General features: G+C 37.7%; 1 pseudogene; it reads left to right on the forward strand.

Moving 5' to 3' along the window:
* The first annotated feature begins 12,635 nt into the window (after positions 1 to 12,635).
* LOC144256729 (trimeric intracellular cation channel type B-like) lies at positions 12,636 to 13,560 on the forward strand (annotated as a pseudogene).
* Positions 13,561 to 15,133: the final 1,573 nt, after the last annotated feature.

Raw genomic sequence — 15,133 nt, forward strand, 5'->3', positions numbered from 1 at the left:
TGTGAACACATAGAATGCCACTGAATTATATACTTAAAATGGTTAAAATAGAAAACTGTACATTATGTCTATTTTACCACAATTAAACACCAAACAGAAATCAGGGCAGTGTACTACAGATTAATGCAGAACAGAAAGAAGGAAATGGAGGCCTGAGAAGAGAGAATCACGGAAGATGGACAAGTTGCACAACCTGGGGGAGGCCCTTCAGATTGGGAGAGGGTGGTGGGAGTTGGATATACCCCCCAAAAGCATCAGGTTAGAAAACCATCACAGAGGGATGAGGGTGGTGCTCAGTAGTGAAGTGCATAGTTGAGTCCAAGTTCAATGCCCACCACAAACACAGAAATGAATAAACAAACAAACAAACAAAAACATCACAGGAGAAAAGTGGTTCTGGGAGAGGCCATAGTGGGGGAACACCAGGACCAACCTAGTAGCAAAACACAAATTTTGGATTCATGGTGGAGGGAGCAAATGTCCTCTGAGGACCAGGAAACAAAAAGGAGGGGGAAGGTCAAGGAGCAAAAGGACCAAGAGCCTTTTTCTGGTATAGATGGGGAAGTGGGATGGGAAGGGCAAGTGAGATTATTGGCCTGTGGATTGGAGGAGAACGTGGCATATAGGTGACCCTTGTGAACGTCTAGTGCGTTCGGGTCCCTGGGTAAGGGTCGCGAAATCACCGGGACACAGGGGATGCAGAGCCAAGGCAGCAATTGCAACTGCATCCTGAGCTTTATTTGCATGTTTCTTTTATATTCTTCTTCTAACAAAGCAAGCAATTCTTCAGTAACACTTCATCCACATAGCCCAAATATCATGCCTCAGTGGGTACACAGAGCTAAATTCAAGTTGTTCCTGTTCTTTTTGATAAGTATCCTCCCAAAGTTCTTTGTAGACATTATCTAATCCCTGAATGTACTGTTCCCAGGTCCAGTATGCAGGAAGCTTCTTCCTCTAGGCCAAACCATGCAGAAGCTTGTGTCTTGTGATAAGGGGAAAAGGACCTTTCCTTCTCCTAGCGAGGCATGCCTTCAGCTGACCTAAATCACAGCCACAGCTTCTTGCAAAGTGTCAGGCTGAGGGAGCTAAACTCTGCACACTTAAACCCCAACAACCCTGAGAGAACTTGGGTTAGGATGAGGACAGTAGTGTTGCTTTGGATGAAGGCAGATGAGCTGTAGTGGTTGCAAAGTTCCCACCAGAGTGGACTTGTAACACATGAAAGTTGGTGAGGGCTCAAGACAGGTAGGCAGCAGAGAGGTGCAGAAGGACCAGGGAGAGATAGAATCCAGCACTTGCAGGTTGGAGAATGGAGGCCTCAAAATGGTGAGGGTTCAGATGAAGAAGTGGTCAAGGCATAATCAAGAGGGAGATGTCTGCACTGGAGGAAGAATTAGGATCAGTCTTGAGAACAGCAGGGAGGACAAGGTGCCCTGCATTGTGCTGACAGTCAATAATTATCAGCACCAAGACTCTGGATGGTGAAAGCTTGGAGAAGTGGGGATGAAGGGAAGACCCAAAGACAGAAGGCTTTACCAGAAATTTAGGGTCATCAGGCTGGGAGAGTAGCTCAGTGGCAGAGCACTTGCCAGAGCACTTGAGTTCATGGGTTTTATCCCCAGCACCACAAAAAAAAGAAAAAAGAAATAAGAAAGAGCAAAACCAGTTAGGGTTATCATAATTCTAATTTCATTCTACACAGAAATGGCAAAAACTTCTAGAATTCATATGGAACCATAAAAGACCCTGTTATGGTTTCAGATAGGAAATGTCCCCCAAAAGCTCACGTGTGAGATAATGCAAGAGAGTTTAGAGGTGAAATGATTGAGTTATGAGCGTCTTAATCTAACCTGCACATTAACCTTCTGAGAGGGATTAACAAGGTGGTAACCGTAGGCAGGTAGGGTATGGCTGGAGGAGGTGGGTCATTGGGAAGTTATTTTGTCCTTGTTGAGTGGAGCTCATTCTCTCTGCTTTCTGGTGCCATGTTCTGAGCTGCTTTCCACTATCTCACTCTTCTGACATGATGTTCTGCCTTACCTCAGGCCCTAAGGAATGGAGTCAGCCATCTACAGAAGAGATCTCTAAAACAGAGCACTTCAAAATAAACCTTTCCTCTTCTAAAATTGTTATGTTCAGTTCTTTTGTTCATAGCTAAAAAAAAGGTGACTAAACAGATCCCCCCAAATCAAATCAATATTGACCAAAAAGGACAATTCTGGGAATATCACAATACCATATTTCAAAACAGATAACAAAACTACAGCAAATAAAATAGCATGGTATTGGCATGAAAGCAAACAGGATGACCAATGGAAAAGAACCCAGATGTAAACCCACAGGTACATAGTGCATGTATTTTTGACAAAGGTGCTAAGTATACAATATGGGAAATGGGTATCTCAATAAAATTTGTTTTCTCAAATTTCTTGTTGTGAAAACAAGATATTCACAAACAAAAGAATGTAAATTGACCCTTATATCAGTCCTTATATAAGAATCAAACTCAAAATGCATTGAAAAGTTAAATGTAAGACCTGAAGCAGGGTGCAGTAGAGTAGGCCAGTAGTTACAGTTTTATGAGAGGTTGAGGCAGAATGAGCACATGGTATAAGACCAGCCTGGGCAAAAAAGCAAGAATACTTACAATTAAAAGGAATAAAAAGTCCCACTGGAAACTATATAAGTGCCAGAAGAAAACACAGGAGCAATGACATTGATCTGGACAGAACTTTCTAGATATGATCCCAAAGGCATAGGTAACCAAAGTGAAAATAGACAAATGGAATACCATTCAAATAAAATACTTTTGCCCAGAAAAGAAAATAAGAAGAGAGTGAAAAGACAAATCATACATTGGGAGAGTATTTACGAATTATACATCAGATAAGGGTTATTGTCCAAAATATATGAGAACTCAAACTTCCCAATAACAAAAGAAGTAACCCAACTTAAAAATGGCCAAAGAAGAGAGATGGTGCATTATCAGATCCCATTGCTCAGTGGATCAGGATTCAAGTAGTAAGAGTACTGCTTCTCAGTATGCTGAATGAAAGAGGAAATTCAATGAAATTCAATATCAGTCAGTGGCTTGTAGAGACTCAGAAATTCAGATGCATGAACAGAAAGTAGAAATACACTGGAATGAAGCTTGCTGTAGCAGTGGCACTGGTTCACCACAGAGGGAAAGGAAAACACAGCAGAGGAAAAACATCTTTGGCACAGAAAAATATGAAGATCAGAAAAGCAGTGTGTATTTAACTGATCCAGAGGCTGCACAGTGAACAGGTGTTTGAAGAGTTCTCTGTTTCTCAACTGGCAAGCAGACAATTGAGGCAGGAACCATTTTGAGGAGGTCATGCTGCAGCTTGCTGCTGCCAGAGCCCAGGAGATTCTAAAAAATATCACTATACTGTCCTAACAAGCACCTATAGTGTGGCCTAGGTTGTACCTAGAACAATGAGTGAAACAGGCATAGAGAATACTGTACCCAGGGGGATGCAAGTCAGAAATACAGAGAGAACTGCAAACTCACTTTCCCTTTGGGTCTGGTGTGGCTCAATAAACCAGCTGAAGAGGGTTGAGAAAGTGAACAGGAGAGCATAAGCACACTCAGGGACTGACCCTGGGAAGGCCATATTTGTGGGCAGCTCAGTGTGTGACACCTGTGTAGGGTTGGCTCCCCTGTCCCACAAGTAGAGTTCTTGGGAGGCTCCCAGAGATCCAGATTCCCAGCAGAGATTTGCATCTGCCTTGACATAGAGGTGTTGATCTAATCTCTCCAGAACATATACCATCCAACCAAGTTCCTGAACAGACCCAAGCCACAGCCACCAGATCTCTCCTCTTAGAGCTCTGTAGCAGGCTCACCCTGGGAGGGCATCAATCTGGTCTGTGAGAGAAAACTCCAAGCAACAGTCCTTCCCATTCCATCACCCCTTACACTGGTAAGAAGCTGAGAGCTATTTCAACCAGCTTCAGTTTTAGACCACTCCTGCTGGCAACTATGTGAGCAACAGAAAAAGAGGAACGGGTTAACGACTCCTAGAGCTTGGTCTCTGTCTCTTATTATAGCCCAAGAAGAAATGGAAAGAATGACACTTGGACAAAATCAGTGACCATCCATACTCATCAACTGTATTGACCACCTCAGTGGAGAAAATTCTTTAAGTTTTCATTAAGAACTATCTTTTTTTGGAGGGGTTGGTCTTGCTGTGCTGATTATTTTGTAAATGTATCTATTCATACGTATTGGTTTCCTTTTTCCTCATTTTTAGCATTTTTCAATACTACTTATTTTTCCCTTGTCTTGAGGGTTAGGGTTTTATTATTTTGGTTTTGTTTTGTTTTTGTTTCTCTTTTTCCTCATTTCCCTTTTCTTCTCTCTTTTCCCACAGTCAAATTCTCTTGTTCTTTTTTATCTGTTCCTTTACTTTTTTTCTAATTTATTTTTTCTCATTCTTCTTTACAGCCAACACTGGCTATATCTCTTTTGAATTCACTCTGTTCACATTTTGAACATTCTAAATTTTCCTTTACTATCCTATCACATTTTCTTCTCCCTTACTGAACAGTATTTTCTTGGAATGCCTAATTTATATAACTCCTGCTCACACCATTCATTTTATTGCATTTATTAGTACTGTGGATGGCATAGGTGACACTTATTGTTGATTTTAATGCCAGATCTAGTTGATTGCTATTTATGTTTTTGCTGTTGGCAATTGTTGACCCCACTATTCCCATTTTTGTCTTGATTAGTGTTGTAGATGTCACAAGAGGCACCAGGTATTGATTTTAATGCTGTATCTTATTTGTTTCAGTTGTTGAGATTTTTGGTTTCCCTTTTTCTGTGAGGTGCTGGGAATCTACAGGGACACTACATTCACAGGGTAGACACTCTGCCACTGAAATAAACCCAGCCAAGACAGCACAACTTGGTATACACACACAAATTAATCACAAACTTCATCAATATTTAGTATAAAAATAGAAAGAAAAAAATTATACCTAAACACCAATGCCATGTGGGAATGGCTAGGGGGCCCCTTGGGTACCACTCCTGGACATCCACTTCAATAGCAAAAAGAAAAAGAATGATCACAAAGGCTGTAGTTACAACACTGCTGAGGGTTGTCAACCTAGAGTGCTCTAGGTCACTGTGGTGGGAGAAGTCATGCCTTAAAAGGCCCACACATAAAAGCCAAAGAGAAATCCATCCCCCAAATGCATCAAACCCAACACAGGAATATAAGAAGTATGAAAAACAAGTTAACACACTTAGTTCCCTAAAGTTCACAATTCATCAGAAAATGACTCTAAAGATATTTAAGTGGATGAAATACCAGATTAAGGATTCAAAGGAATGACTATAAAAATAATGAATCTCAAGACAACACAGGAAAACAACTGAATGAACTAAGAAAGTCAGTGATGGGTACAAAGGAGAAGTTTAATAAAGAGATAGAGATATTGAAAAAGAAACAGAAATATTGGAAATGAAGACAAATTGAGTCAAATAAAATCTTCAGTTGAAAGTTTCTTTAGTAGAGAAGACCATGCTGAAGACAGGACCTCAGAGCTCGAGGTCAAAGTGGCAGGCTTTGAACACTCAGACAATATTACAGCGAATAAGTAATGTGGCCAGAATATATAAGAACTCTGGGAACAACACTGAGAGACCAAATTTAAGAATCCTTGGAATTGAAAAGAGTTATGAAAGACAGGCTAATGTCGTAAATAACCTCTTCAGGGAAATAATAGAAAATTTTCCAAAACTTTGAGAAAGAGAAGGACATCCAATACAGGAGGCATTGAGAACCCCAAACAGACAACATCAAAAAGGAACCTGTACAGAACACATTATAATTAACATGCCTAACATACAGAGCAAGGATAAAATGTTAAAATCCTCTGAGAAAAATGCCCCATTAAATGTCACATTTAAAGGCAAGTCTATCAGAATTACATCTGATTTCTCAGCACAAACTCTAAAGTCGGGGAGGCTTTGAATGATGAGCTCCAAGCCCTGAAAGAAAATAACTGTCAGCCAAGATGGCTATATACAGCAAAGCTCTCCTTCAGAATCTAAGTGGAAAGAAAAACTTTACAAGATAAGCAGAGAAAAAAAAGGAATTCATGAGTACTGAGCTGGTGGTATAGAAAATATTTAAGCACATAATTCACACACAAGAAATTTTTTAAAAAGAGTTCACAAATGATGTGGCACTACACAAATGAGAAACAGGACAAATTAAATATTAGAAATAAATCAAAATGGCTGGAAATAATAGACATCTCTCTGTAATAACATCAATTGTGAATGGTCTCACCTCTCCAATTAGAAAACATAAGCTGTCAGAATGGACTAAAAAACAAGACCCAACTAGATGCTGTTGGTAAGAGGCTCACCTGACAGGCAAAAATAGCCACAGGCTGAAAGTGAAAGGATGGAAAATGAAATATTGTGCAAATGGAGCCCCCTCCCCCAAAACATGAGTTTACATTGTCATACCCAACAAAGCAGACTTCAAGCCAAAATTAATCAGGAGAGACAAAGGTCACTTCAAAATGGTAAAGAGAAAATCCAACAAGAATATAACTATAATTAATAGTTAAAACCCAAAACCCAAAAGGTGGTGCAGCTAATTATATAAAACAGTCACTACTTACATAAAGACTCAGATAGACCATACTAGTTGATTTCAATACACCTCCCTCATCAGTGGATAGGTCATCCAGGCATAAATTCAGTAAAGACTTTTTTATTGAAAAAAAGTATAAATCAAATATTCTTAACAGATTCTAGAGAATATTTCATCCAACTTCAGCCAAATACACTTTCTTCTAAGATGCTTATGGACCTTTCCCACAAACAGATCATATATGAGGCCACAAAACAACCCATACCAAATAAAAAAACTTGATATAATTCCTTGCATAATGAAATGAAATTAGCAATCAACACCAAAAAAGACCTTCAGAACCTATAAAAACATGTGGAGATTGAAAATTACACTTTTGAATGATGATGAGTAATAGAAGAGAGAAATTTAAAAATTCTTAGAGTCAAACAAGAATAGTGATACAACATACCAAAACCTTGGCAACACTATGAACTCATTCTGAGAGACAAGTTTAAAACTATAAATGCCTATATTAGAGAATCAGAAAGATACCAGATAAATAATCAAAGGATGCATCTCAAGACCATTGAAAAACAAAAACAAATCAATTCCAATGGTCAGAATAAGGGAATAAATAATTAAAATCAGAGGTGAAATTGATGAAATAGAGAATACAAAAACAATAAAAAGGATCAATGACATGAAGAGTTGGTTTTTGAAAAGATAATCAAGATTGATAAGACCTTAGCCAAACAACCAAAAGAAAAAGATAGAAGACCTAAATTAATCAAACTTGAAATGAAAAAGGAGAAATGACTACAAATATGACAGAAATCCAGAGGATTATTAGGGAGTAGATTTGAAAACTTACACTCCAATACATTGGAAAACCTAGAAGAAATGGATACATTTCTAGGCACCTGCCAAAATCAAATCAAGAAGACATAGAAAACTCACACAGATCAATAACTAGCAATGAGATAGAAGAAGTAATAAAAAAAAAAAAAACACCTGGGGGCTGGGGTTGTAGCTCAGTGATAGAGCACTTGTCTTGAAAGTGTGAGGCACTGGGTTCCATCTCAGCACCACATAAAAATACATAAATAGGGGCTGGGGCTGCGGCTCAGAGGTAGAGCGCTCACGTAGCATGTGGAAGGCCCTGGGTTCCATCCTCAGCATCACATAAAAAAATAAATAAAGATATAAAAATAAATAAGTAAATAAAAATAAATGTATTGTGTCCATCTACAACTAAAAAAAAATGTTTTAAAAAACCCCACCTGTAATGGTTTAGATATGAGGTTTCACCAAAAGCTCATATGTGAGACAATGCAATGATTTTCAGAGGTGAAGTGACTATGAGCTAAGCAGTGGATCAACCCAGAGGTAACTGTAGGCAAGTAGGTTTTGGATACCTGATTTAGGGCATGGGGGATGTACCTTAGGTACTTACATTGTATAAATGAATCTCTCTCTGTTTCTCTCTCTCTGCCCCCCCCCCCTTCGAGGGCCCTCATTACCTTGCTCTCTTGCTCTCATTCTTACTCTAGTTCTCTTGCTCTCACTCTCTGGCTCTCACTTTCACTCTCACTCTCACTATCATTCCACTTCCTGGTCGCTATGAAGCCACCTGTGAATTACATGAGTGTCTTCACTAGGAATGGAAGCCAAGGAAATTTAGGTTTAATTTTGGGAAATATTTGTGGCTCCTCCCATTCAGTAGATTGCCCAAGACACAGAATCTTATCTCTGCTCTACTAGGGAGAGCCTTCACAGTGGCTCTGGAGATGGGCATTCCCTGTTGGGAACTGAACAGCCCCCTTGTACCTTTTTCAGCAAGGAATACCCCATGGAAAATTTTTGATGTTCCCCAATATATAAATAAACCATTTTGCTTTTTTCTTAGTGTGGAAGCAGCTAGCCTGTCCTGACCCCCCTCCTCCCGCTTAAAGATATACATATTTCCTGTGTTCTGTGGTGTTTTACTTTGCTCTATTTTTCTTACCCTTTATTCTGCACCTAGCCCATTCCACCTAGAGGAACCCCATTTCCACTCCCACCCCCAACCCCACTCAGGTCGTGGGTGGGGTTCCTCCATGCCCTTCCACCATGAAGTTCTGCCATATCTATGTCCCATAACAATGGAGTGGGCCATCTATGGACTGAGATCTCTAAAATCATGAGTAACAAATAAACTTTTCCTCCTCTAAAATTGTTCTTGTTAGAACTTTTGGTCACAGTAACAAAAAGGCCAACTACAACATCATCCAACAGAAAAAAACCCCAGGAACACAATGATTCTAAGCTGAATTCTACCAGAATTTTAAAGGTTTGCTCATGTCAACTCTCCTCAAATAATTCCAAAAATGGAATGGGAATAAACACTTCAAATCCATACTATGAAGCCAGTGTTATCATCAGACCAAAGCCAGTCTCACTACAGATCAATATCTCTGATTAATATCAATATCTCTGATTAACTTAGAAGAAAAATTCTAAATAAAATATTAGAAAAAGGGAGGGGGCAGGGCATTAGCAAGGTGGTGGAATGTGATGGACATCATTATACAAAGTACATGTATGAAGAATTGAATTGAGAATCAACATACTTTATATACAGAGATACAAAAATTGTGGTAAATATGTGTATTAAGAATTGTAATGCGAAACAACAACAACAACAAAATAATAGTGTTACCTTAGATTAGGTGGAGGGAAGTGAAAGGAGGGGAAGTCAGGGGATGTGGGGATAAGAAAGATAGTAGAATGAAACAGACATTATTACTGTATGTATGTATGTGACTGTATGACCAATGTGATTCTACAATATGTATACTCAGAAAAATGAGAAATTATATCCCATCTATATATGATACATCAAAGTACATAAGTGCATTCTACTGTCATGTATAACTAATTTAAAAAAATCAATACCAAAAAATAAAATATTAGCAAATTGTATTCAATAATATATTAAGATGATTGTACATCATAACTAAGAAGGATTTATCCAAATGATGCAAAGATGGTTTAACATTCACAAATCAAAACATGCAACATACCACATAAATAGAATTAAGGAGAAAAATCACATACTCATCTCTGCATCAATAGATGCAGAGAAAGCCTTCAATGAAATTTGGCACCCATTCATGATAAAGACACCAAGAAAACTAAGCATAGAAAGAACTTACCTCATCATAAGGGCTATGATCAACAAGCACAAAGCCAACATCATAGTGAATGGGAAAAACTGAAAACATTTCCTTGAAGATCTGGAAAAAAAAAAAAAGGATGTCTACACTCATCACTCCTATTCAATATATTACTAGAAATTCTATAGATCAAACAAACAAGAGAGAAAATCAAAGGGATAAAAATAGGAAAAGAAGAAGTTGAATTTTCAATGATTGCAAATGAAACAATTCTATAATTAGAAGATCCGAAAATCTCCCCGGGAGACTACTAGAACCAATAAACAACTTCAGCAAAGTCGCAGGTTACAAAAATCAACATATAAAAATCAATATTTTCCTATACATCAATAATGAATCTCCTGAGAAAGAAATTAGAAAAACAATCCCATTCATAATAGCCTCAACAAAGAAAGTACCTAGGAATAAATCAAACCAAGGAGGTAAAAGACCTCCACTATGTACACTATAGAACAGTGAAGAAAGAAATTGAAGACACAAGAATAGGAGAGATGTCCCATGTTCAAAGGTACACAGAATGAATATTGCTAAATGAACATAAAACCAAAAGCAATATACAGATTCGATACAATCCCCATCAAAATATCAATGGCATTTTTTTCAAAGAACTAGAGAAAACAGTTTTATTGTGCAGTTGGAAGAATGAAAGACCCAGAAAAGCCAAAGCAGTTCTAAGCCTAAAAAATCACAGCACCTGACTTCAAATTATACTACACAGCAATAGTAACAAAAAATGAATGGTACTTGGGTACTTGGTATAAACACACACACACACACACACACACACACACACACACACACACTCACACACCAAACAGATACAGTCATCTGATCCTTGATAAAGGTGCAAAAACATGCAGTGGAGAAAAGAATGACTTTTAAACAATTGTATTGGAAAACAGGCTATGCATATGTGGAAGAATAAGGTGTGATTTTTATTTCTCACCTTGCACAAGTCAACTCAAAATGATCAAAGTCCTAGGAACTAGGCCATAAATTATGCAAGTCCTAGAAGAAAAAGGAGGTTCAACACCTAACATACAGGTACAGGCAATGACTTTCTCAATAGGAACTTGAAAGCACAGAAAATGACGCCTACTCTTCTGACAGAGGATTGATATCCAGAATATATAAAGAACTCAAAAAACTCAACACCATAAAAAATAATCCAAATAATAAATGGGCAAATCACCTAAACAAGACACTTCTCAAAAGAAACACAAATGGTCAACAAATACATGAAAATATCATTAGCAATTAGGGAAAAGTAAATCAAAACTACACTGAGATTTCATCCCACTCCAGTTTGAATGGCAGCCATCATGAATACAAACAATAATAAATGCTGGAGAAGATGTGGAGAAAGTACAGCACTGTTGGTAGGATTGTAAATTAGTACAGCTACTATGGAAATTAGTAGAGAGGTTCCTCAAGAGACTAGGAATGGAACCACCACCCAGTTGTACCACTCCTCAGTATTAAGTCTAAAAAATTAAAATCATCATACAACAGTGATACACGCACACTCATGTTTATAGCAGCATGATTCAAAATAGTCAAACTATAGTACCAGCCTAAATTTCCATCAATGGATGAAAAAAGAGAATATGGAATGTATAAAGGATGGAATTTGACATAGCCATAAGGAAGAATGAAAATTTTCCATTTTCAGGAAAATGGATTGAATTTGACAACATTATGTTAAGTGAAATAAGCCAGAGTCAGAAAGTCAAGGATTACATGTTTTCTCTCTTTGTGGAAGATAGAGAGAAAAAAAAAAAAACAAAGAAAGGAGGAGAGGGTCTCATGAGAATCAAAGGAAGATAACTAGAGTAGAGGAAAGGAACCAGGGGAGGGAGGAGGAGATGGAAAGGGGAAACCCTGGGGAATGACATTAGAAAATTATTATGTTATATTGTGTATACATTTGAATACATAACAAATTCCACAATTATGTACAACTATCGTGCACCAATAAAAATTATAGAAAACAAAAAATGGAGAAGGAGCCAAGCCCTATGGTGCATGCCTGCTACCTGGAGGCTGAGGCAGGAGCATTCCTTTGAGCCAAGGAGTTTTAGTCCAGCCTGGAAAACAGAGCAGACTCACCTCCAAAGTAAAACAAAACAAAAGAACACACAACTGTGGCAAATACAGACAAAGAATACTAATCAGTTTTAAGAACAATAACAAAAAAGGTAATTAGGGCTGAGGATGAAGTTCCCCAAGGGATAGAGGGATTGCACAGCAGACTCAAGAGCTTGAGATCTATCCCTAGTATATTTACATAAAAAAGCCCCTGTAAAACAGGAAATTATGTCATTTTTGACAATATAGATATAACTAGAGGAGACAATGAGAGAATAAAACAGAATGATCTCACTTATATGTGGAGATGGAGGCAGGCAGGAGGGGTGCTGGTTAGCACAGGTTGAGAGTAGAGAGAAGAGGGGAGACACTGGTCAAGGGGTATAAAGTTTCAATTAGATAGGAGGAATTACATCTGTGCCATTTATAGCACATCAAGATGACCACAGTGAATAATAATGTAATGTATGTTGCAAAATAGCTAAAAGAGGATTTTAAATGATCTGGTCACAGGAAATGATAAATGTTTGACCTGAGAGATATGCTAATTGCTCTGATTTCACCGTTATAAAATGAATACTTATATCAAACCATCACACTGTGTCCTATAAATCTATACAACTATGTGTTAAGGAAAAGAAAATAAAACTAGAGGCCAGCTGGCAAGGCCCAGTCTGTTTGGCTTCAGGGGTAGGTTGCAGCCATGGACTCTCCATGGGAGGAGCTGGCACTGGCCTTCTCCTGCACGTCCATGTTCCCCTTTTTTGACATCACCCACATCTGGTGTCTGTGATGGCACTGAAGCATCAGCTGGTAGGAGTGGAAGGGGCATGGAAGAATCCTGTTTCAAGCTGGTCTACTGCTATGCTCCACTGCTTTGGTGGAGGAATTTTAACATGTGTACTGCTTGCAGAGCCTCCACTGAGGTTTCTTGCAAACCACATTAATATTTTACTGGCATCTTCAATCTGGTATAATATATATATATATATATATATATATATATATATATATATATATATATATATATATTTTTTTTTTTTTTTCCCCCATGGGACCTAATTTCCTAGGGCTATTTATTCTTAACCCACTCAACTTCTGGCTGTGGAGATGAAGGAAGTGACCAGAACTTGGAAAATAGAAGGTGGAGTCACATATGCTAATAGCTATCACAAAAATGGCTGGCCAGTCATGATAGCTATTGGATGGGCCCAAGGTGCAGGTGGTATCATTATCATGAATTTTGAACAGTTGGTAAAAGGAGTTTGGAAACCAGAGATGATGAATGGCGTAAGATGACCTATCTTTCCAGGGTAACCTTGCTGGGGTCCTTTCACATTTCAGCACACCAAGCATCTGACCATATCAAATCATAATCTTATGTTCCTTTATAGCATCTTTCTTGTGGCCCAAAAGATAACCATCATGGTTACACAGACTTCTTCTATGACTCTTAGTCCTTTTAAGGATATATTGAGTTGGCTGCTCTTTGGCAGCAACAGTTTTCATTGTATGAAAAGAAATGTGGAACAAAATTATCTTCTAATTTCACTAGTTCATTAGTCTCCAAACCTATGAATGATGGTTCAGATAATGTTAAAAGGAAACTTACTAAGAACACTGAGTAAATTTACTTGAGCTCTAGAAGGAAAAAAAAATTTCTTTTCTACCTATCAGATTGTGATAAATATTTGTATGCAAATGATGTGAAATAACGATTATATATAAGGAATAGAGGTGACAAAAAGAAATAAATTCTATATTAGGGTGACTACCACTTTCTTGATTTTAATTCTTGAGTGTCATGAGTATATCATGTGAATTTTTTTTGTGATACAAAGTATCTCTTGTGGGTATTTAAATATTTTACATTCATAAAAGAAATTATCAAAATTTTAAAGATTCGGTATTTTCATACATTTAAAAATATGAATCTGTTTGAGCATTAGTTCAGCAGAATTAAACTTTTATTTTACATTGCCATCATAATTATTAGGTATAAAAAATTAATTGATTAAAAAATTGAAATTCCTATTTAATTTTGAGCACTAAAGACTATAAACTTTTCCTAAAATACTTTATAAGTGAAAATAAATTGCTAGTTTACTACAATGTAATTTGTAAATAAATTGCTAGTTTATTACAATGTAAACATTGTAATTTTGCCCACATTAAATGGAAAGTACCTGAAATTTAACTTAATTTTATCTCTAATAGTATGTTTCAGTAAAAACACAATATTGTTAGTATGAGTTAGCATGAGTTTGAAGTCTGTTTCATGCCCTTGTTTCAATTTTTTTATTAGTTACACATGACAGTACAATGATCTTGACATATCATACATTTGAATCAAATGAGGTATAATTTCTCATTTTTCTGAGTGTACAGGTTGCAGAATCACATTGGTTATACAATCACATATAATACAGCAATATTAGTGTCTATTTTATTCTGCTGCCCTTCCTATCCCCCTTCCTGTCCCCTCCCCTCCCATCACTTCTCTCTACCTAATCTAATGTGACACACTTCTTCCCCCCCCACATCATCATACATGTATTTTGTATAACAATGAGGGTCTCCTTCCATCATCCATGCAATTCCCCTTCTCCCTCCCTTTCCCTCCCACCTTTTTTTCCCTATTTAGTGATAATCTTCTTCTCATGTTCTTCCTCCCTATCCCATTTTGAGTCACCACCCCCCGTTATATTAGAGAAGACATTCAGCATTTGTTTTTTAGGGATTGGCTAACTTCACTCAGCATAATCTGCTCTAACACCATCCATTTCCCTGCAAATGCCATGATCTTGTTCTTTTTTAGTGCTGAGTAATATTCCATTGTGTATAAATGCCACATTTTTTTATCCATTCATCTATTGAAGGGCATCTAAGATGGTTCCATAGTCTGCTATAACCATTGATGTAGCTGTGTCCCTGTAGTATGCTCTTTTTAGGTCTTTTGGGTATAGTCCGAGAAGGGGAATAGCTGGGTCAAATGGTGGTTCCATTCCCACCTTTCCAAGGAATCTCCATACTACTTTCCAAATTGGCTGCACCAATTTGCAGTTCCACCAGCAATGTATGAGTGTACATTTTTTCCCCGAATCGCCAACACTTGTTATTGTTTGACTTCATAATGGCTGCCATTCTTACTGGAGTGAGATGAAATCTAACCCTAACCCTCAAAAGAAAATCAGGGGTGTG

The sequence above is a fragment of the Urocitellus parryii genome, chromosome 8 (assembly GCF_045843805.1).
Source record: "Urocitellus parryii isolate mUroPar1 chromosome 8, mUroPar1.hap1, whole genome shotgun sequence".
Classification (NCBI taxonomy): domain Eukaryota; kingdom Metazoa; phylum Chordata; class Mammalia; order Rodentia; family Sciuridae; genus Urocitellus; species Urocitellus parryii.